The sequence below is a fragment of the Sturnira hondurensis genome, unplaced genomic scaffold (assembly GCF_014824575.4).
Source record: "Sturnira hondurensis isolate 20B ecotype Veracruz unplaced genomic scaffold, ASM1482457v3 Scaffold0001120, whole genome shotgun sequence".
NCBI lineage: Eukaryota > Metazoa > Chordata > Mammalia > Chiroptera > Phyllostomidae > Sturnira > Sturnira hondurensis.
Window position 1 is genome coordinate 4,992,408 of NW_028073751.1, and position 20,631 is coordinate 5,013,038.

General features: G+C 47.3%; 1 protein-coding gene and 1 non-coding gene across 4 annotated transcripts in view; both read right to left on the reverse strand.

Annotated features, from left to right (window-relative positions):
- FGF1 (fibroblast growth factor 1) overlaps positions 1-20,631 on the reverse strand; it is a 93,926-nt gene that overhangs the window by 23,257 nt on the left and 50,038 nt on the right. Inside the window, exon 1 of one of the 3 annotated variants that reach the window (XM_037062965.1) lies at positions 10,079-10,217. The exons of the other annotated variants lie outside the window; for them this stretch is intronic. The gene's annotated coding sequence lies outside the window, so the exon portion shown is untranslated. Of the gene's footprint in view, positions 1-10,078; positions 10,218-20,631 lie in introns of those variants that run through there. 3 annotated transcript variants of the gene reach the window in all.
- On the reverse strand, positions 9,508-9,638 carry LOC118998877 (small nucleolar RNA SNORA36 family). Its single transcript, XR_005068968.1, has one exon. It is a non-coding gene; the product is annotated as a small nucleolar RNA SNORA36 family (small nucleolar RNA).

Sequence of the window (20,631 nt, forward strand, 5' to 3'; positions counted from 1 at the left end):
TCACCTGACAGGTAGGAAACTGAGTTTGCACCCACTGCACACGGCAGACGACTGCATTTGCCTTGCTCAGCACGCCGCATTTTCTTCCCAAACCCTTATGCTTTCTTCCAAACCCTCCTCTTTCATCCACAAGCCCCCAGGTCTCTGTGTCCACCTCTCTCCCCCTCTCTTTCTCTCTCTCTCTCTCACTTGGTCTCCCTACTCAGCCCTTTTCCCACCCAGCCTCTCCATCTCCCTCTCACTCCCCTTGTGCAGGATCCCTTCTGACGTAAAGCAGTTCAGTTCTTCCAAACTTGGATCCCTTCACCCATTGCCTCTCCATTAACATACAGATCCTCCTTCCTGAAAGTACAACTAAAAGATAATCAGTGCCTTTTGTTTTATCAATTTTTTCTGAGCACTTACTAAGCTTTGTCCTTACTTTGGTGCAGGAAGTAATAATTATGTGGTAGTGGCTGCCATTTAACTGTGCAAATAGCCATTGTAGTGTCAGTCTTCAGTGGGTGGGATTTTGTTTCTTCTTGTCCCTGGGCACTTTCTCCAGTGGAGGTCCCAGGTGCCCCCCATGGTACATGTCAGGGACAGCCTCCCTTCTGGATCCAGCATTTGTGGGGAGTCTCCATTGAGACGTTTCTAAGTGTTGGGCATGAATTTGGTGCTGTCTGTTGGCATTTTTGCTTCCACCTCTTGGTGTGGAGGGGAACCGATGCACGGGTGGGCTGGGTGAGGTTGGAGGCACCAGCTCTGGCCAGGCTTGTCCTGACGCTCCTATTCCTGGACACTGTCCCTGCGGGGCTCTCTGTGGCTGAACCACCTTTGCCAGAGGCCACCTGCAGTTACACAAGGCCACAAGTCTGCTCTCTGCCTGCTCAAGATGGTCAGGGATGGGGTGGCTGTGCTGGCTTCAGATTGCTCCCGTTACCCTCCTATGCAGACCCACACCTGGAAACCTGAAGGGGATGGGCTGACTCCCGAAAATAAGCCTTGAGTCAACCTGAAATCGGTAGACTGTGGAAGCAGCATTTATACATCATGCAAGACTTTAAAACTTTCCTTTTGTTGCTGAAGGAAAACCCAGAGGCATGAAAAGCCATTATTATTATTATTATTATTATTATTATTATTATTATGCTTTATTACACAGTTCCTTGCCAATGCTGTATTTATTAGAGGATGGGAATAAAGGGAGTCTGTGACGTGATAAGCCTGTTAGGTCTTAGCAGGCCCTTGGGGACTTATACAGATTGCTCTAATAAATGAATCCATTAACTACACAAAATCAAGCATTAAGCATAGTGGAAATTTATAAGCTGTGCTTCTTGTGATTATTATCTTTTTGTTGGCTGTCAGGGGAGGGGTTCTCTCTTCCCACCCCCCTGTGTGTATGTTTGCGTGTGCACGCTGGGAGATGGAAGAGATCAAGCCCAGTGGCCTTTATGTCATTGTTGAGTGCTAAGCCCAGGCCTCTGAAATCTTGGGAAAACCTGAAGACATTCTCGCGTTATCAGCGACACCAAAGCGAGGACACCGAGCCTGTTGGAACGCCTGTGTTGTGGCTGACATAGTGTGTCTGCTGCAGCTTGTGGAAGAGAATGCGAACTCTGACACGTGACCAGGGTATTAAGCATACGCTCTTATCCAGGAACACAGGAGTCACGGCTCCGTGTGGTGCTGTGGGCGGTGCTGCGCAGCCCCTGTCCACACTAACTGGCTCTGGGGCCCTGCGCGCATCGCGCGCTCCTCCCTGCCTGCCTCAGAGTTGTCTGAAGGGCTAAGCAGGCTCAACAGTCATCTCGGAAAGAACAGACACGGGACTTGACCTGGAGGAGACAGGACTACCTGGTTATGTTGAACTAGTCAAGCCTTATGTGGTCTAGGTCAGCTGTGATTGAAGGCTTAACTTAAGATAATTTTTCAACTGGTATGAAAATAGAATTTTTAAAGATTTTTATTTATTTATCTTTTAGAGGGGAAGGGAAGGAGAGAGGGAGAGAAATATCAATGTATGGTTGCCTCTCATGCATCCCCTGCTGGGAACTGGCCTGCAACCCAGACATGTGCCCTGACTGGGAATCAAACTGCAATCCTTTGCTGCGCAGGCCTGTGCTCAATCTACTGAGCTACACCAGCCAGGGCTTGAAAATAGAATTTTTTATTTCCTTTCACGTCGGGCAGAAATTAGCTAAGCCTCCCCCTGGTCCCCTCATTCAAGCCACCAAGAGAGCAGAGAAACGAAGGAGGCAAAGGTCACCGTTTCAGGCTCAGTGCTCAGCTCATCCACAGTCATGAAGTGACATCTGTGAAGCCTCTTATATGTAGGAGACCTCTGTGCTCATTTTGGCCCTGGCGACGAGAAGGGAAGACTTACAGTTCTAAGAATCAAGGGGAGGCAAACACTGATGTTAATTTTTTTGTTTTGCTTTTAACCTCTGTCACTGCAATGCAGAATACTCATGGAAGGAGATATTTTGCAAAGTGTATAAAGCCACTGAAGGTGGATGCATAGGTATCTGTTAAGATGATAATTGGATATATGTCCTCAAATCCAGCATATGTAAAACAGGCTTCGACTTTGGCTCCAAATATGCTTTAGTCCTTGCCCCCGACCCCGTCTCTATGAGTGCCATCACCTCAAAGCTTAACTATTCCTTACACATCTTAATTAACCTGATCTCGTAAAGTCAGAATGTGTGTTAAATATTAAGGGTAACCACTGAAAGCAAACATACATCAGTCAGTTCCAACCAGCAACTGGTAGAGATAAGGGAAATGAGACAAAATAAACAAAACTGTATTTATCGACTTCCGCCAAGATGGAGGCATAGGTGGAAACACTGTGCCTTCTCCCACAACCAAGTTTGAATACAACAAAGGTTTGGAGAACAAAGACACAGCCAAAGAACAGAAAATTGAATTATACGGAAGTCCGACAACAACTAACCGTTCAACCAGGACAGTAAGAGGGGCGGAGCCAGCAGCGGAGCAGGGTAGGGCAGGACAGATGCCCCGACCTAGGTGCGCAAGTGGCCCAGACCTAGTCAGGGTGTGGGGCAGACTGACCGCGGTCGCACATTCGCACACAGTGAGACGGACCCCGCAGGCCCCAGGGGGCGAGGGCTGACGGTGGTGGCACACTCGCGTGCAGTGGGACGAAACGCGTGGCCCTGGTGACGGTGACAGCTGCCGCACCTGTGGGGGCCGAGGCAGGAGACGGCAGATGGACGCCATTGCTCCTCGTTGACCCCGCCCCCACACAGAGTGTCACAACCCAGCGACTGAGTTGCCCTGCTCTGGTGAACACCTAGGGCTCCGATCTTGCTACGGAACAGGCATGAACAGCCCAAAAGATGGTGCAAGAAGAACTCAAAGTCCCAGAGCCGATAACTCTAAGCGACCGAGAAATTGCCAGCCTCTCAGAAGCACAGTTCAAGACACTGTTTATCAGGATGCTCACAGAACTGGTTGATTATAGTCACAAATTAGAGAAACATATGAAGGCTAAACTAATTGAAATGAAGGGATGTCCAGGAAACCAATAGCGATGGAAAGGAAACTGGGACTCAAATCAATGGAATGGACCAGAAGGAAGAACAAAACATCCCACCAGAAAGGAATGAAGAAATTAGAATTCAAAAAAATGAGGAGAGGCTTAGGAACCTCCAGGACATCTTTAAACGTTCCAACATCCGAATTATAGGGGTACCAGAAGGGGGAAAGAAACAGCCATGAGTGGAACACTTATTTGAACAAATAATAGAGGAGAACTTCCCCAATCTGGCAAAGGAAATAGACTTCCAGGAAATCCAGGAAGCTCAGAGAGTCCCAAAGAAGTTGGACCCGAGAAGCAACACACCAAGGCACATCAGAATTACATTAGCCAAGACTAAAATGAAGGAGAGAATCCTAGAAGCAGCAAGGGATAAGGGGACAGTCACCTACAAAGGAGTACCCATCAGACTGTCAGCGGATTTCTCAAAAGAGACCTTCCAGGCGAGAAGGGGCTAGAAAGAAGTATTCCAAGTCATGAAATCCAAAGACCTACAGCCAAGATTGCTTTATCCAGCAAAACTTTCATTTAGAATGGAAGGACAGATAAAGTGCTTCTCAGATAAGGTCAAGTTCAAGGAGTTCATCATCACCAAGCCCTTATTATATGAAATGCTAAAGGGACTTATATAAGAAAAAGAAGATAAAAATATGAACAGTGAAAGGACAGCAAACTCACAGTTATTAACAACCACACTTAAAACAAAAGCAAACCAAGAGGACAGCTAGATCAGGAGCGGAACCATAGAAATGAAGAACACATGGAGCGTTAGCAACAGGGGAGTGGGAGGAGGAGAAGCGGGGAGAAGGCACAGAAAATAGCATAGATGGTAGGTAGAAAATAGATAGGGGGGAGGGCGAGAATAGTGGGGAAAATATAGAATCTAAAGAACTTGAGACACGTGGTCATAAACTAAGGGGGGAGAAGGGTGGGGGAGGGAGTGTGCGGGTGGAGGGGAATGAAGTGGGGGGGAATAGAACAACTGTAATGGTATAATCAATAAAATATATTTTAAAAAATAAAAATAAAAAAATAAAAAAACAAAAAACCTGTATTTATCTACAAGAATTGAGAAAAATAGAAAATTTTAAGAAATTATTCAAAATTAGGTGGTAGAAATAAATCTAAAATATTTATAATCACAATAAATGTAAATGGGCTAAATTTACTAGCTACTGGATTTTTAAAAATTTCATCTCTGATTACAAAAGACACATTTAAAATGCAAGGATGCAGAGGTTAAAAGTAAAAGGATGAGAAATAGATACCTAATGATAACAACAAATTAAAAGTTAATGTGGCTATACTAATATCATATAAAGTAGGTCTAAGAAAGATCAATCAAGGATAAAAGAGATCACTGCATAATGATAAGTGGAACAATATAAAGATATAAAATGTCAAAGCTTGTGTAACAATGACATGGCCTCAAAATACATAAAACAAAAATCGACAATCCACAATGATAGTGAGAGATTTTAATACATTTCTGCCATAAATTGCAGAGCAAACAGACAAAAGCATAATAACAGAAGACTGAAATACACATTAACAAGCTCAATGAATGAGCGTAGGAGAACTCTGCACCCTACAGTCAACGAACCCCATTCTCCTCAAGGACGCCTGGAGCATTTAAAAACACTGAATGTGTGTCAGGTGAAAAGGCAAGACTCAACACAAATGAAGAACCCATTGTGTTCAGGCTGTTCTTTGGTAGCACAGAAATCACTCCCAGCCGTCCCACTGGCGACAAAGCCCCTTCGATCATACCTTTGTAATGTCTCCAAAAACAACCTTCTTCATTCCCACTGTGGCTGCCCTAGTGCAGGCACAGTGCCTTCTCTCTCCTGGGCAGCTGCCCCTGGCAGCAGCGGTGGTCTCCCTCCTCCAGCGGGCTCCCTTTTAGTCCCCTCTGGACCCTGCTGTGAGTGACCTTTCTAGCACCTGAACCAGATCATCACTCTCTTGCCAAAGCTCTCTGACTGTGTCACTGGGTCTCCTTCTGCCCTCAGGACAAATAGAATCCAGACTGGAGAGCTAGCTGGGAAGCCTGGCCCTGCTGCCTTTCCCTTTCTGACCTGTTTTTCCTGTAGTCCCCCACAGCCTCACGCCCAGCAGCATTCTTTCTCTCTCTCCCTCCACCCTTCTGCCCCAGACTGGCTAAATCATACTCACGCCTCAAAAATTTATCTCAGGTATTTTCTCCTCCAGAAAGCCTATTTGGACACCCCCCCCCCCCCCAGCCCTCGCCTCCCTCGCTTCCTCACACCGCATGTGCTGCCCTAGATGAGTTAATTCCCTAAAGCCTCCACGGCCACCCTGGATCCAGCGCAGCACTGGGAGTCAGCCCGCACGGCCCCTGCTGAGGCCCTCGTGGCTTCCTGCTGCTCTGAGATGGGACCAAGGCCCAACCACTGTGGGGCCCTTGAGGTCCAGCCCCGTCTCCGGACCTGCCTCATCTCCCGCCACACTCTCTCTCCAAACTAACCTTTCATTTCCTGGAAGCCGCTCACTCCTCCGTCCACCTCCCCCACCCCCACCTCTACCCAAACCATTCCCTCTCTCTAGAGGGCTGTTCTCTTGGCCTTCTCCCTACCCCAGTCACCCAGCTCTTTCTTGCTCTTTCTGCCAGTCAGAGTTCACTTGCCAAATCCTCGAGGAAGCCTGTCCTGACTTCCTCAACTGTGTCACTTTCCTCCAGTCCTCAAAGGACCAATGAACATCTCAGAGTTCTTACTTCAGTTTTTAACCACACTTTCATTCTTTTGACTGTTTAATTAATGTCTCTCTTCATGACTGTGCTATCAGCCTCCTGATGGTATAGATCAGGATGGTATAAATCTTGCCCACCATGGTGTCCCAGTGTCCCGAAAAATGCCTGGTACCTAACAGGCACTTGATGAGTATTTGTTGAATGAGTGAATGAATATAATCTAACTGTGCTTACATAGATATCTCCTTCATTAGTCTCCGAGACTCTGGGTTATGCCTTTCTGCCCCCTAGACTCAGCACTTGGCAAATGCCTGCATACAATGTGTCCTGTTGGTATTCATTGATTGGATACCAGACCAGTTCTTTCTCAGGATACTAGAGTGGAAATTCTGTCAAGAGACCCAATTCTTAGCTATTAATAGAGAAACTAAGCCATGAGCCTAAATGTATTTTAACTGTGTTAAAATTTGGCTAGAATATTCTACCTTTGGTTAAAAGTAGGCCCAAACCCGGTTCTTCTCTTGTAGAAGAAGCTTACTTCCTTCCTTCTTCGAAGGAAGTATTTTAGAAATCAAAAATCTAAAGGAAGGTATCAGATCCTTTGGTCTCAAATATGAGCATCTAATACCTTTATATCTGACCAAGACAAAGTTTGTGTGGTCTGGAAAAAACAGCCCAGGTTTTGTGATTTCTTCCCAGAGTGTCAGGTTGGGGAGGCCCCACTTGGTGCGCTCTGGGGAAGGAACCTTTGCCTGAAGGAAGGGAGGCAGGGTGTTCTCCCTTCCTTCCCTCTGCTCCGCCCTCAGTGATGGGAAGCAGGGCGGAGGCAGGAAAGGAGCCGCGGCTGGCTGGCTGAGGATGGCCTCTCGGCACTGCTCCCCAGCCAGCCCTGTTCCGAGAGCTGAAATCTCTCCTCCTACCGTTGGCAGTAAGCTGTGGGTGTGGCCGCGGGGTGGACCCGATAGTGGTGGGCCCAAGAGATGGCTCCTACAAGGTTGTAAAAGCCAGTTATGTAAATATGCAGGACTTTATGAGCCTGCCAGAGATCAGCCCTAGTGTGACTACTTAACACCACAGAAACAGTATAACTCAGGGCTTTCCCCCCCTCTATTTTCAGCTTTCCTTTCCCCTTCCCTCCCACCTTCCCCCAACCCTTTTCTTTTCTTTTTTCTCTCTGATAGCTGGTTTACCAACACACTACTAATCTTGGCTTTGAGCCCTGGCCAGACACGTGCTAGCAAGTTAGTCATCGAGTCTCCGTTTCCTCATCTGCAGAGGGGGGTTCCGCAGCAGCAGCTGCAGTGCAGAGTCGCTTTAAGTGTTAAATGATAACACGTACTAAGTGCTGAGCACAGTACTCGATAACTTAATAAGCAATCAATAGATGTTAGTTTGGTTAACCTCCCCCATGTAGCATACTGTTTAGTTTTGTCCACCTGTGCTATTGATTTTGGATTGAGGAAACTTGATTTTAAACATTTAGTAATATGTTGGCAATAATGGAAAAATACCATTTTCTATATGTAGGTTAGAAAGGTTCTTTATCACTTATGTGTAATGATGTTCTCATCTCATTCGCTTGGGTGCTGACTTTGTGTACTAGTGACCAGTTCTCAGCATATGTCATCGGTTTTTGTGCGTTACTGTCCGGGATGACAGAGAACCTAGGGTTCAATAGTCTTTATCACCTGTGCTTTCATTCCGATCCTTCTAATTCTATAGAATTCCCCAAGTCGCCGATAATAAACTGTCCCCTGATTTCCAGAATCAAATATTATTTTCAGGACATCAAGATGTCATACCCTAGAATACCAAACACCTCTGCTCAGTACCTGCAGATGCCCTGGAAATATAAAAAAGAAAAGGAAAGGAAAAAGGAAGGTCTGAGATCTCTAATCCGCAATTATAAAACGCTAAAGGCTCCAAATACTAGAGCTCTCTCATAATTCAAATGGTGGCAAAACCTGACCCAAACTGCCCTTCGACTAAAATCTTTACTTATTCCACTTAGTGTTAACATTCATATAATCTAGTGCAGAATTAGTAATGGGTTCGATTATACAGTACTACTCCCAACTGGAGTTGTTCCATAATATACACTATATGTATCGTACTGCCTTCCTAAAATCCCCCAAATTCTGCATGCTAAAATATATGGCTCCCCAAGGCTCTTCAGAAAAGGGCATCTGGATCTGTGGCAGACACCAGTGTCTGCCTTGGAGGGGTTGGCACTCTGGCCACAGCAGGCCCATGGAGCCATGCTCTCTGCCTAAGAAAAGAGGAGCCTAGAAGCCTGGAGCAAGCGTAGCTGGCCGGAAGTGGCCCCCCAGCAGCTCAGTCCCAGCCTGAGCTCTCATTCTCCTTAATGAAGAGTAGAAAATGTGAGCAGATGACTCCCTCCCCTGCCATCAAGGATCTCCTCCAGGACCCTTTATTTCTTCCCTTGATTCTGAACCTTTAATTCTCTGCAGCCTGGCTTTTCTAACCTCAGAACACTTCCTCTCATTGAGCATTATTCAACTGGGGGTCAGGAATTCTTTCCCCTCGGGGAAATAATTTCTCAGGGAAATAATTTTCTCTGAGTGCTTAGAGAAAAAAGCCTCCAGTCCCACAGGAAAAACGGTGTGCTCCCCGGTGCAGTGGCTGTTCTCTTCTGCCTGAACTTTAATGCTACACCTGGTCCAGAGCATCCTGCAGCCTCCCAGGCATCCCAAAGCCCTGAGTGCATCTTAAACAGACATGTCCTTCCTGCAGGCTGGTGCTTTAAAGCCCCAGGGCGTCGAGCCAAATGCAAAGTGATTCTGCAGAGGCTCCAGCAGCGCTCACCCCGCCTTCTAACCTTCTCTGACTGATGTGTCTCCACAAACCCTTGGACTCTGTCTTATAGGTTACAGTCTCTAGAACCAGCTGAGCAGGGACTTTTCTTTCTCTGAGTCCACACACCTTCCAGCTCATAGGGAAGGTGGTGTGTTTACTGGGTCTTTCCTCCTCTTATTTCCTGATGCAGACAATTAGGCTTCTCCAAAGTCAATCTCTGAAATGCAAAGGGCTTGTTCTACTTTCTGTTTCACAATAGCTTGCTTTGGGCATACCCATAAATAATAAAATAGGTCCATAAATAATAAAATGGTAACCTTTTCTCAAACATTTACTATGTACCAGGTATAGTCCTACGTGTTTTCATACATTATTTTACTTAATCCTCAAAGACATTCTGTTAGGTAGGCATACTTTTTTTCTTTGCTTGTTTTTAAGCCTGGGAGGTAAATGAATAGAATAAAATTTTCTAGTCAATCATTTACCCTAGCTGGTTCAATGTCCCAAAGTTTAATGAGCAGAACAGGGACACTACCTTGAACTGAACTCAAAGCATTTGCTTTTTTATGCCCCATTTTCCAGTTAAGGACCAGAGGCTCGGGGAAATAATTTCTCTAAGGTCCCATAGCTACTGTATTTTTTGGACTATAAGATGCACCCCCCCCCCATATTTGGGAGGAAAATGCAGCAGCAACCCTGCTCCTGCCTCCTGTGACCCCGCTCCACCGCCGCCTGCACCCCCACCTGCTCTCAGTGAGCCAGGCAAGCTACATTCAGACTATAAGATGCACCCCTCATTTCCTCCCAAATTTGGGGGAAAGGTGCATCTTATAGTTTGAAAATAGGTAAATGAATGTTAGAGCCCAGATCTGAAGGGAGGGTTGTCTGACTCTAGAGTTCATTATTTTAACTGCCAAGAAACATGGGAAAGAGAAGAAAAAGCCCACTGGGCCGAGTAACCCTTAGATTGTCTGTCCCCTTGGCCCCACCAGCCTCCGTACCTCTCGAAGCCCTGTGGACAGTGTTCTGAAAGAGACTCTTGTTTTCGTTGAATGGAGTCTTTGCCATTTCCTGCCTGGGCACAGAGCTGTTCTCGTTCACAGCCATCCAGTGGCTTCCTGATTGCCACTCTGCCACTGTCCCCAAGACCCAGCCTCATGTTGTGAGTCTGTCTTAACCTTTGTCACAGTAGAGTCACTCGCCACTGCTGATAACGGGGCTGGGCCCGGGCCAGAGACCTCTGCGGGCACTGAGCAAATGGTCCTGCTAGGTTGGGAGCCCCAGGAAAAAGGCAAGGTCTCACAGCCTGAGCGTCCTAGGCCTGGGTTTTGGCTTCTGCTGGTTCATTAACTACTCGTGTGAGTCACTCACTGTTTCGGATCCCCAGCTGCCTCATGTGTAGAGTGAAGCTGTTGTGGGAACAGATCTGGTCACTGCTGTGAAGAAAGAATAAAGCAAGGCCTAGGAAGGGCCTTGCGTACAGTGAGTGTTTGGGAAACAGAAGGTGTTGTTGTTAATAAGAGCCTATGTTTTAGTGTGTTGACTGTTTACATTTTTAGAGCAATTGGGCTTCTACAAAGCGTTTTATGAGTAAACAAGCATCTCTGAGTGCCGGTTGTATAGGCACTACATTAAGTACTTCATAATCATTCTGTATCTGCTCTTCCCTCTGTTATACAGGTAGATGCAGTTTCCTTTGTTCTCCAGCCAAGAGAACTGTGATGCAGAGGCTGAGCAGCTTATCAGGGCAAATCTGTGGTTTAGCCAAGAGTAAAATCCTCAGTCCTGAGACGTCAGTTTATCATGTCACCGCCCCGTAGGGCAGCCTCATGTTTCAAGGTCTCAGATTCACTCAAAACATTACATAATACAAAGGATGAAACTCACATTTCTGCTGGACAGATGATATCCAGCCGTCTCTGGAAGAATGGTTAGTAGTCCCTGCATGCGGTTTGTGTTTTAAGGTGCTTGGATACAAAAGAGGAATGTAAACTCCATGGAGCTCATTCCACAAGCCAGAGTCTATTCTGGTTCTTGAAAGTGGGCCACCGAGGCCCCGGCTCTGCCCGGGGGCTGCATTCCTGCAGAGATACCCAGCAGAGGCAGGAGTCCTGCAGGGAGTAGGGCCCGGGGTTTGCAAAGGGACCCAGTGAAAGTCACAGCCAAAGAGCAGGAAGAAAACAGTCACCTGCCCCAGAGCCAGCCTCCCAGTGACTAGTTTGTGCAGTGCCTACTTCAGGAGAGTATGAAGCTCGTTTCCTTTTACATTCTTTCTTTTTAAGGACTTGGACTATTTTTGGAGCTTTGTTTTACTTGTCAACTCTTTGACCTCACATGAAAAGTCCACAAGGGACCATGCTCCCATTCTCACTGTTTGCCTGTGTCAGCACACCTGATGGCTCACACGGCCCTGTGACCCCTCGTTGGTAGTGCGCACACACGTCTGTGCACAGCCCAGCTGCTGGCGCAGGCCAGGTGTGTTGGGAGGAGATGGAGCAAGAGAATATGACTGCAGGCTCTGAGAAATGACTGCTGTTTGATAAGGGGTGAAAACGCTTGGAAGTGAGTTGAAAGCTTGTGTCCAAGAAGCTCAACTAAGAAATATCTGCCTTGGGTGTCTAGCATCCAGGAAGGTGCCCGTGGTAGAAAAGAGGGCAATTACCAGAGAAGTCACAAGGGCAGGTAGGTACCGATACCCGTGACAGTGCACTCATCTGTCAGCTGTGGTCTCCCCCAGCCGTTCCCGTCCACTTTGGCAGGTAGCTCAGAGCATGGTGTCAACTCCACATGCTTTTCCTCTAACTGACCTTTCAAAGCCATTAACACCCCCCACTCCCACTGTCCAGTACTCCTCTCTCATGTTTCACAGATCAAAGCACCCTCGGTTTGGGTGGGGTGGTTCGAAGAATGGAGAATTCCTTCGCTATGGGCCTTTGAAGGCAGATTAGGCAACAAAAGTACGAAGAAGTGTCAGAGTGACTTCTCCTAACTTCTCTGGCTGCCATGTTTTTGCACATAATTCCTCTCGTCTTCTAAAGGTCCTGCATTCCTTGGCTCCTCCTTGGAGTTGTCAGGTTCAAGGGGCTCCTCTGGAATTTGATAAATCTGGACATCTATAGATGGGCCTAGGGGTTAGGCAGACAGAATGTTTCCCAGTGTTTCCAGGATGTATTCTTGAATCCTCAATGGTAAATAACTTTTCTATAGGTCAGTTCATATAAAAATAAACTAACAAATAAATGAATGCTGCCTTTTGAAAGTGCTCCCCAAAAGGAGTTGTAAAATTTCACACACTGTAGGGAGCTTGATTTGATTTTCAAAGATTTTTAGCACAGCATTTTTCTTTTGTTTTTCTTTTGTGTTTTAGAGAGAGGAAGGGAGGGAGAAAGACAGAGAGAGAAACAGACCAGTTGAGCCCATAACTGAGGCAGGTGCTCTGACTGGGAATCGAACCAGCAACCATTTGGTTTGCGGATGACACCCAACCAACTGCACCGCACTGGCTGGGCCTGGCATAGCAGTTTCAGCAGCATGACTATTATGGGCTGCCCTGAGTCTAGTCACGTCAGACCCACTGTATCTGGGGTAGTTCTTATCACTTCCCTGTCCTCTATTGCAGACCCAAATGTGTTTCTTGTGTAGTAACATTTATGATAAATGATGATTTCATTTATGATAATTTGTGGCTTCATTTGTGTGTTTGTTTATTTACTATTGTTGGTCTCACTCCAATACACCACATACACACATACACATACACACACAGGTTTGTTTTGCTCCCATCACGGGTCAGCCCCTGAATCGGCGTCTGGCACATAGTAACTGCTCGGTCTGTGTTTGGGGATGAGCGAGCTCAAAAACTGTCCTCAGAAAAGCTGTTGGGCTAAAAAAATAACCCCAAATAACCTCCATGGAAACAGGTGATGTTTAAGGCTATTTTCCATCTTCACCAGGTCCTTTTGAGTCTGGTGAATAGTGTTCGTCGGAGAGTTGTGATTCCCACGGAAGGGGTTGGGATGACTGGCCATCCCCGAAGTGTAGGGCCTGCACTTTTTTCTCTTGGTTTCCCTTCTCTTGACCCATCCTTTCTTTCTTCCTTTATTTGCTAAATGCTAAATGAGTACATACCAGGCATAGTAAACAGGGGTAACACCACACAGGGTTGTTGTAAGACCCAAATGAGATCATTGTGTTTAAGAGCTCTTGGCAAAGTACCTGACACAGTAAGAGCCTGATAAATTATAGCCATTAACATTATCATCAGAAATATTTATGAAGCAACTGTTCTGCACCTTCTGTTTCAGAGTCTCCAGGATCAGCAGAAAAGATTTGTGGTCATTTATGTCATCAGCTTTCTTTCCATAATATCTGTTTTCAGAGCAGAGTGTTACATGGTTGCCTCTTTGCTTTACAGGTGAGGAGGGCCAGCTAGCCAGAGCAAGAGTGAGGAAAGGAACAAAATATAAAAGTTTTGAATACTACTGATTTTTACTTTGTGCCTCAGGCTCCTTATACGGCTTGGCCCAGCACTGTTACTGATTCTGTCTTTAAAAAAATTGATATTATGCCCTGGCTGTTGTGGCTCAGTGGATTGAGTGCCAGCTTATGAACCAAAGGGTCACTGGTTCAATTCCCAGTCAGGACACCTGCCTGGGTTGCAGGCCAGATCCCTAGAAGGGGGCATGCAAGAGGCAAACACACATTGATGTTTCTCTCCCTCTCTCTCTTCTTTCCCTTCTCTCTAAAAATAAATACATAAAAATTTTTAAAAATTGATATTTTGTTCATCACAGACATTTTTGCATGAAATTTGGCTTTTAATAAATACTACATTGACATATTATTCATCCTGATTTCTGAATAGATTTTCCATTCAAAGCAAGTGCCTCCTCGTCTCAGCCTAGTCCCAGTGTTTTTAGCTAGTCCAAGTTTCTCTAACCTCTCAAAATTGAGCCCTTGGACTCTGGTTTTGGGTTATCAAATTTATGTACTTATCACCCACCAACATCAGTGCAGCCCATCATCAGTTCTTGGCTTAAATTCTGAAGTAGCCCCTCTTTTGTTCCCACCCCCCGACCCCCGACCCAGCCACTCATTGCTATACACAAAGCCAGAGCGATTTTTGAAAACCTCTATCAGATTGGCCACTCCCTTTTTTAAAACCTGTGGCTTTCCATTTCCATAACCCTGACCATGGCCTACAAGACCCCGTGTGGTCCGGCCTTACCTCCTGTTGCCCACTGCATTCTAGCCACGCCTGTCTCCTCTCGGATCTGCGATCCGCTGTGACCCACACGGCCGCCTCCATACTGATTGTTGCCGACCCATCATTTGCAAATTAAAGACCCACCCCTGTGTGAAGGTGACGTCCATCTCCCTCACTAGACTGGAAGCACCTGGAAGGCAGATGGTGTTTAGTCACCACCATCTCCCCAGTCCCTAAACTGTGCCTGGCGTGGGGAATCGATCCACCATCTGTTTACGGGAACGAGGGAGGGCGTGAGGGAATAAACCAGCCTTCAGCTTGTAAATCCTGACCTTGGCGCGCGGCCGCGCACTGGGGGACTTACTTTCCTGTCCCGTTCTGCTCTCTGTCGTAATGAACTTTGCTCTTCTAAAGGACGTGTTTTCCCCCTAGATTATATTTATAGAAAAAAAGTGAAGCAAATATAGAGATAATTATTGATTCTCACTCGTGAAGTCCCTGTTCCCTATCACCAACATCCTCCTGAGAGCCTGCTGCAGGATTCCTGGGAACCACAGGAAATAAGTCCACTAACCACTTGAAATGCTGTTGCAAAAATAGACCAGACTGGCCTTTCTTCCTGTGGAAGGGCCTCTTTCCACAGGGCGCACGTCGCATCGGGATTTTATCTGCTCTGAGGCGCCTCCGTCCTTAGTCATCCTTACTGGCAGCGGTGTTTATCTGCACACGCTCAGAATCCTGTTCTGAGATTGTCCCCACTACTAGGTCAGCCGGGGCAAATGGCTTATTTTACAATATATATTATATACGGCTTGACGGTCTGGTCATTTGTAACGGGACTTCATTCAGAACATTAGGATTTTCCCGTCATTAACAAACATAGGTCTATACCTCCGCTTGTAGTGGCTGCGTAGGGTCACACTGTGTGGACGCACAACACCGGGTTGACTAGTCCCCCGTCATCGCACATCTGGGTTGCGTAGAGTTCGGCAGCGCTATAAACGCGGGGTCTGGGGCGGGGCTTCCCCCTGCGGCCTCGGCAAGCCTCCTAGGGGACCCTGAGGCATGCCAGAGTGCAGAATCGCCTGGTCTGGGGTAGCCTTTTCTTTCTGTGTCAAGAGAGAGGAGAGGAATTCAGCCTGGAAGGGACGGGCCAGCTTGATTATGTTTCTCCTTTTAGCAGGGTCACTGAAATCTCTCCAAATCGACTCTCCTTGTTTTCTTTAAAAGCAGTAGCCCAGGGGACGCGGGCCATTTTGATATATTTATTTTTTTCTCTTTCTTTCCATTACTCATATTTCCTTTACTGAAATATTGTTTGTCCCTGTGAGGGGGTAGAAAATAAAACAGGTTGAGGTTCCACAAGTGAAGGCTCCAGGCCCGGCCCTGTTCCGCTGTGTGCGGCCGGGGTGGGAGGGCTTCCTGTCTCCGAGGGAGGGCGCGCCTTGACTCGACTTGGATGGCTCTGAGGCTCTGGTTTGTGCATTATGGTGGCGCCTGGGAGAAGGGCCCAGATTTCTCTAAACGAAGCTATAAACTAGTTCTGAAGAGTTGACTGGCACCTAATCACAATGTATGAGCCAAATCAGGGTGAGGAAGGGTATATGGCTCAGAATTTCAGTGAGGTTTGAAATCACTGAATTTAGTGAATGGAAACTGTGTTTCTATTTCTCTCTGCCTCTTATTTTAGTGGTAAAGTTGTTACAAGCTGTTCAAGATCCGAGTACTTAGTCGATCACTGGGTGCATATTTAATGAGCACCTACTATATGCCAGACGTGAGGAATGTAGTGGAGAAGAGGAGACTCCCTCCCGATGAGGCCCTCGTTAGTTCACGTTCCAGTGGGGAAGAACCACCATTGAATAGATGCCCAGTGAACTGCATGTTACAGGACCAAAGTCCAAGGCACCATGGGAGCCAGATAACAGCTGACCTACAGAATCTGGAAGATGGGAAGATCCTGGAGGAAGAGACATTTATATTCCTAAGTGAAGAGGGAGAAGAAGTTATTGGGAAGAGCACGTGCAAAGGTCCTGGGCCCAGAAAATGCATATTTCATTTGAGGAACTGGAAAGAACCCACCGGGGACCAGAAGAGAGAGCTACCGTTGGAGAGGCTGGAGGGCCGTTCCATGCAGGGCCCTGCAGGCCCTCATCTATAGGACTGTGGAGAACCACTGAACTGTGCGGGCTGAGGGGAGACATGATCAGATGTACATTTTAAAACTGTCCCCCTGGCTGCTGAGTGAAGGGACGAGAGGTAGAAGCAGGGAAACGAGATGCACCGCCCCAGGGAGAGGTAGCGGGACCTTAATTAGGATGGTAAACGTGGGTGCAGGCCAAATGTGGTGTCCACTCTTCACAGCATCCTGCTAGGGTATTTTGGGCATACTGGCCCACTAGCCTTCCCTGAGAGAGACAGCAGCCTTTAGCCAGTGCACAGTATCAGGAGAAGAGCTAAACTTGGCTTTGAAAGTCCCACTTCCAAATATGCCAGGAAATAGAACTTCCAGGTGAGATAGTGCTGCTTATTCATCTTCAATAGCAGGTTTGGCAGTGAGGCACCAGGTGACATAATAGATGACCAGTAATTCTGTGGAGCCGGAGTACCTCTCTGCTGGCCCGCCAGGCTGGGTGGGCGTTAGGACTCTGGTCCATGCTCTTCTCCATCCTGTCCTGACTCACCAAGTGGCTGGACAGATCGTCTGTCCCTCAGCTGCGTGGTCTGACCTTAAGAACTGAATTTCCGAGTCATGCTACTATACTCTCTGAAACCTATAAGGGGAGTCCTCTGTGGGAAGCTGGAGGGCAGGCCAGACACCCTGGAAGGGAAGGAGGGGAACAACTCCCTGCTGCCTGCTGGTCTGTGATTGGGTGGGGCTTGGGGACACCAGAGGGGATGGCTGAGGTCATCTTCAGGGCACTTCATTCATTCACTCAACAAGTGGTTATTAAGAATCTGTGTTCCTGTCCCTGTTCTCCTGTCCCTGCAGAGTCTTACTGCCATGGAGCCGATATCCCAGCCATTTCCTCAGGCGCAACCAGTGCCCACCCTGCCCCCAAGCTCTCCTGGTTTTAGTGTTGAGTTAGAAGCCCCAATAGTTCCCTGATGTGGAATCCACCCGTGGCCTCTAACAAAACCGGACTTCTGGTTTGCAAATACACCAGGTTTGCTTTCACCTCCTGGCCTTTGCCCTTGCTTTTCCCTCGGCCTGGACCTCGCTTTGCCAACATTGACACCAGTCCCCTCTCAACCCCCAGGGTACCCTTACTTCTGCAGGCCCCACCTCAGATTTGCTCAGACAAAACTGCCTGGCCCACTGGCTCCAGGCCCAGGCCCAGCACCCCAGCCTGGTGCCCCTTGCCCCTCTGTGTTGCACTGGAAGTATCACTGAGCTGTTTCTCCCCCTTGACTTTGCCCCCTTAGGGCAGAGCCCTGGTCCATTTTTTCCTCCAGTGTCTTGCACAGGCCTGGTACATCATATGTGCTTCATACATGTAAGTGGAGGGAAAGAAGGGTGGGCGCAGGGAGGGCCCATCTGTGCCATGCTGTGCGGATCACTGGTTTTGCTGGGAAGACACACTCTACACTCAGAAGTACCCCCAGGAACCAAGGTGGGAAAAACTATACAAACTTGCCAGTTGTCATACTGAACCCAAGTATGAGTATTTTTGATTAATTGAATCAACCTGAAATTAATTCTATCTCTAAAGCCATTTATCCCTCCCCACAAAGCCAACAAGCAGACCAGAGATAAAGAAACTGGGGAAGAGATGAGTTGAATCAGTATATTAGTATTCATTAATTCTCTCAGCAAATAGTTACTAAATGCTGTTATTTATCAGGCACTGAGGCTACAGAGGTGAACAAAGAAAGCAAAGCCCCTGCTTTCATTGTCTGTTTTTAAGTTTTAAGAAAGTGGACACACAGCCGAGTAAGGAAACCTGGAACCGCTGGCTCCTGCATCTCTCTGTTGAAATCAGGTTGTGGTGGCGGGAGGGGAGGTCACCCCAGCTGGTGAGGGGTGGCCAGGGGGTGTCTCTGAGGAAGTGACCCTGGGCTTGGGGAGGAGCAGGAGTCCAGCAGGGGCGTGTGCAGGGCCACATGCCCCCAAGCCCACCTCACTGGTGGGGAGGAGGTTGTGTGGTCCTCCCGGACAAGGAGCTGGCCTGTTCCAGGGAGAGAACATCAGCCTGTCAGACCTCCTTCTAATTGTTGGCCCAGAACCAGGCAGGGGACTCAAAATAACCCACCATTTAGGGGCCCGCGAAAGTTAATATAATTTATTCAAAGGACAAACACTTCTCAGAGGGCCAGTGTTGCGTCTGTTCCAAGCCTGTCCCAACCTCACCAAGCCGAACTCTGTTGTTCCCTCCTGAGAGCACAGACATTTGCAACCCCTGGTTGGCCTCGCCAGTGAATTTTCAGCTCCTCCAGGTCAGGAGTTGCATCTCACGCACCTCCTTCCCCCATCCACACACACTCTCACCTTGCACTTAGTAGGTGCTCAGTGAGTATTGTTGACCTTTCTTAAGTTGAATAAGATTTCTGGCTAATACTTTGAAAACACACTTACTTTTAAAAGCGTTTGATGTGCGGGACAGGAACGATAATTGTGGAGCATCGGACTTTTACAGGAGACCCGTGCATGGGTGGTTCTCGGGGAGCACGTTGAATGCCACAAGGCTCTCCAGTGGTGGGGGCGGGGGTCGTGGGGGCCGGATAAGAGAAGGAAGTGGTGGGTTCAAAATGGAGGCCAGGCAATGAGGACTAAGTGGACATTTGGCTATTTAGGTCAGTGGTGGTAAAAAGCCATTGAAAATCACCTGCATGCTCTGTCCAAAACTATGCCACAGAAGTTCATGCTTGCTCTGAGATTTCTGCTGCCTGGTTGGTTGGTTTCTTCATTTGGGATTTGTTTGGGATTTCTTGTTTCCTCTGTCATTTTCTTTGTTTGAGGGTGTTTATTTTCTGTAAATACAGAGTGTTTCATCCCGAGTAATCTAGATGTATGCAGCTACAATGTCTTTTTTGTTACTGCTTGATTAGTATTTTTAAAATTGCATCAGTGTTCAATCCAGAATTCACAGCAAGTGGAAACTGAGTATCACCACTGAGACTATAAAACCAGTATCGTTTGCCTCGAAGGGAATTGTGGAAAGAAATAGGACTAAATAAACTGTATTATGAAATTAAAAAAATAAAAAGTATACAACTAATTAAACTTAATTTATCTGTATGTCTTACTAAGTACTTCTTAGATGTCAGCTCCTGATTTCATTTAGCAACGTTTCAGCACAAATACCGTCACTCTCTGTTCGCAGATGGAAACAGTGTGGGGCGGTGTTTTAATCCGAGTGACCATTTACGTTTGTTGTTTGCAAATGGATTATTGGACCTAAAAAGTGGAATTGAAAGTGAGACTGGAGATCATTAATTGTTAAAATAGGCACAAATGTATTGTTTAACTGTCTCCTTTCGTAAGTAAAGATAAAATCTAAAGAAGCAGGAGAAAAACAAAGCAAAAAATTGAGGGTAGGAAGGAGCCCTGAACTAGGGGAGCTAGGTACAGCATCAGCTATTGCCCCCTGGCTCCCTGGGTCACCAGGTAGATGCACTTGGCAGTGACAAACCTCAGTTTAGGGCAAGGAATGGCCCAGTAAGAAAAGGATTCTGTGGAGACATGGAAAGAGAGAAAGAGAGGAAGGAAGGAAGGAAGGAAGGAAGGAAGAAACTAGGTACTTTGCTTTCCTCTTGGCTGTAACTTATTAACTGAATTCAGGTTCATTTCCCTTGTCCCCTTGGGCTGGGAGTAAAGTCCTGCCAGAGGCCTGAGTATAGTTCTTAGGGGCCTTCTCGGGGTCAGAAAACTCACGTGCAAGCAACTTTGTTTACATCAGCAAACCCAGCTGCATTGTGCAAGCACTTGACCGGCCCCTGACTCCCAACATGAAACAGATGTTTGGGCAGCCAAGGGAGAATACATGAGGCTCCAGAGCTGGTAAAATTTTTTCGGATGAGGTGGGAAAACAGCAGGAGATGGGGGTGGCACGCGTGTGCCAAGAGGTGACGACAGCAGTGACTACGCAGACCCATCTTTGTGCTGGCCCAAGCCTCGGGGGCTCGGGAGCAGACGCTCTGAGGCGACTGTGAAGGCCAGACTGCGTTCTTTCTGGAGAAAGCCATGTCGCTGTGTGTGTTGGACCGTGGGGTTCCGCACTGCCTTTGACCGGGATGTGGAATGAGATGGGGTCCCCCAGGCCAGCGAAGGGGACGTGGGATCAGAACCAAGATCCCACTTGGTGCCCCATCCCAGAAACGGCTCTTCTACTTTTGTCTGCCTAACCT